Source organism: Myotis myotis, unplaced genomic scaffold (genome assembly GCF_014108235.1).
Source record: "Myotis myotis isolate mMyoMyo1 unplaced genomic scaffold, mMyoMyo1.p scaffold_m19_p_3, whole genome shotgun sequence".
Taxonomy (NCBI): Eukaryota; Metazoa; Chordata; class Mammalia; order Chiroptera; family Vespertilionidae; genus Myotis; species Myotis myotis.
The window spans coordinates 207,880,605-207,883,526 of record NW_023416335.1 but is presented as its reverse complement, the minus strand read 5'-3'; the positions used below and the strand labels follow the sequence as shown (position 1 = coordinate 207,883,526).

At 54.5% G+C, this 2,922-nt stretch overlaps 1 non-coding gene across 1 annotated transcript; it reads right to left on the bottom strand.

The window, feature by feature from the left end:
- Window positions 1-2,641: 2,641 nt before the first annotated feature.
- TRNAA-CGC lies at window positions 2,642-2,713 on the bottom strand. The gene has a single exon. It is a non-coding gene; the product is annotated as a tRNA-Ala (tRNA).
- Window positions 2,714-2,922: the final 209 nt, after the last annotated feature.

Below are 2,922 nucleotides of genomic sequence, written 5' to 3'. Positions count from 1 at the left end.
TGCGGAGGTGAGTCAGGTGTCGCCCATCTTCTTGATGAGTTTCACCTCCTCACCCTGGAAGTGGTTCTCCAGGAAGTCGCAGAGAGGAGGGCCTGCGGGTAGGACCCTCCACAAGGGCCTGGTTCAGGTTCCTCTCCAAGGCCAGGGCGGCTGCCCTGAGTTTTGCCCACTCACCGTGGGGGGCTCCTGCACGTCCTGGAAGAGAATGCAGCCACCCCACTGGTTTTGCATCTTTAAGAGATGGTCACGGAGCCCTTGGGCTTCTTCTCCACCAACTCGAGGAAGAAGTGGCCCCGCCCTGGAGAGCCACACCATCCACACCATGAGCCACATCACCCCATCGAAATAGAAGCCCAGGGAGAGGTAGGTGTGGAGGCCGCAGAGGCCGGGGGCCAGCCTCCACGCGGTGGGATAACTCTGACGAATTTGGGAGCTCACGTTTGTTCGGCAATGAGGAGTTAAGGTAGGAAAAAACGGTGTGTCGGCTGGTCTCAGAAGTGGTTCCGAAAGTGGCGACTGGAAAAGACGGTGGAGGGGGGTCAGAGGCTGGAAGAAGGGGCATCCCTGGGTCGGTTCTGTCCAAACACTGTTGAAGCAGGAGACAGATCCAGGAGCCCGAGGGCACTGTCTGTCATGTTTCTTCACCCGTCCGGCCGCACTGTGAGAATCAGCAGCCACACCCACAGTCCGATGCCCGGCCTTTCATTCTCTCCCAGGGCTGGAGTCTCCCTCTCAAAGCTGTGCCTTCAATGGGCTCTCCATTCCAGGTGACTCGGGCGGCGAGTCTGAATTCCCCTGTCCCTCTGCATGCATAGGATTCCAGGCCCGCTCCCTCGTCACATGCTGGGGTTTTACTGTGTGCAGCCAAGCAGATCAGACAATCTACCCGCTTCTCTGAATTTCCTCCAGCACCCATTGTCTGCAGCCACCCCTGGCACCGATTTCTATATAAGGCAACATTCTTCACGCAGGCATTAGAAACTAACTCAGGTGAACTTAAGCAGAAGAGGATGTTCAAAGAAGAGATATTCAAAAGGGTATTCGAAGAATGTTGGGTGACTCATGAATCCTGAGTGAGCTGGAGACCTGGGCTGCGGGGAGCAGACAGGACCGGTAGTCCCAGACGGCCCATGAGGTCAGCCGGCGAACACCCACAGGATGCGGTGGCCCCCCGGGGACCAGCGTGCCCACACCCGACACCAGCCCCGGGCACCGCTGCCCTGGCGCTCAGCACAGAAGCCCTCTGCTCTGCAGCGCAAGTTCTGTTTTGAAGTCTTGGGCCAGTGCATCTGATTGGTGAGCCTGGAAGGGCCGGGGTGCAAGGGAATTAGAGGCCATGGGTGGCTGGTATTTTTGGTTTCTATAGAGGACAGTGGTCCACGGGTTCAAGCCCCATGGTATAGGGTTCGGGGAGTGGGCCGAAAAACAATGAAGCAAAACAGCAGCCCCAGGTCTGTCTCCTCGTGTCCCACTCTTTCATCCCCTCCAGGCTAGCACAGGGGAGACCACCTGCCCGGGCTCTCCCCTCGGATTTATTGTCTCTACGTGGCCGTAAACCTGAGGACAGAACTATGACCACTTCACTTATTATTGGACCCCTGATCCCTGTGCAGTTGCAGGCACATCACTGGCCCCCAGTGAATGCCCTTGGATGACCATATGGATCTGCCCCTCAGCCCAGGACTAGGGTGGGTGAATGAGGTGCTCACCTCAGGAGTGAAGTTCCAGGGGCACCAAAAACTCAGTGATAAGGATATGTAATAGCCTATATAATAAAAAGGTAATATGCAAATGGACCCTCACTCCATCAGGCCACCACAAGATGGCTGTGCCCACAGCAGAGGCGGGGTTCCCGTAATGAGCCGTAACAAGCGATCATCAGGGACCTGAGGCTACGTGGTGCCAGGCTGGGGTGGGAGACTAAGGCTGTGCCCCCGCCTGGTGGGGCTTGATGGGGGACCTCAGGCTGTGCCCCTGAGGGTTCACTGGGGACCTGAGGCTGTGCCCCCTGCCCAGCAGGGCTTGACAGGGGACATGAGGCTGCGCCCCCTACCCGGTGGGGCTTGTGGGGGGGGGGCTTGCCGGGGCTGGGTCTCGTGCAATTTTGAGGTGCAGTGGGTGGCTGGGAACTTGACTCTGGGTCCCACGGTGTGCTCTAGACTCTGACAGGAGGAATATTTTCATATACATTTTACTAATTTTCTTTCAGCTCTGACACTTCTATTATAGAGAAAGGGCAAATAGCAATATTAAAATATTTCCTCTAATTAATTCCCTTTTAATGTGCATGAATTTTGTGCACTGGGCCACTAGTATATATATCCTAACCTGAGGGTATTTTCCCATTGATTTTTAGAGAGAGGAAAGAGAGAGAGAAATATCGATGTGAAAGAAACACATCAATTGGTTGCCTTTGGTCCACAGGCCGATGCTCAATCCACAGAGCCAAAATGGCTAAGGCAAGATAAGTAATATTTTAATGCATTTTCCCTTCCTCCTCCCTCTTGCCTTCCTTTTGCCAGTGCCCTGAGCTGGGAGTTGGCAAGCCCCAGGGAGTGGGAGAACAACAAAAGTAATCCACTGGGCTCCCTTTTTCTACGAACAGGAAACGCATGAGAAAAGGGGTTGGCGGAAGGAAAAGTGGAGGTGCCAGGGATTGAACCAGGGACCTCGTACATGCGAAGCACGTGCTCTACCACTGAGCTACACCCCCAACGCCGATGTTTCTTCAGATACACGTTAATGCAAACATTCTGCCATGAGCCAAGCCTCAAATTTCAATTAAAGCCGGCTCCAACCCTGCACTGGCGCAATGCCTCTCCTGCCCCTCCCTGATCTTGACCCTGTCACTTCTTTCATTTAAATAAAACATAAATATCTTTATTTAAACCTGTGTGCCCGCGGCAAGTGCCTCACTGGCTG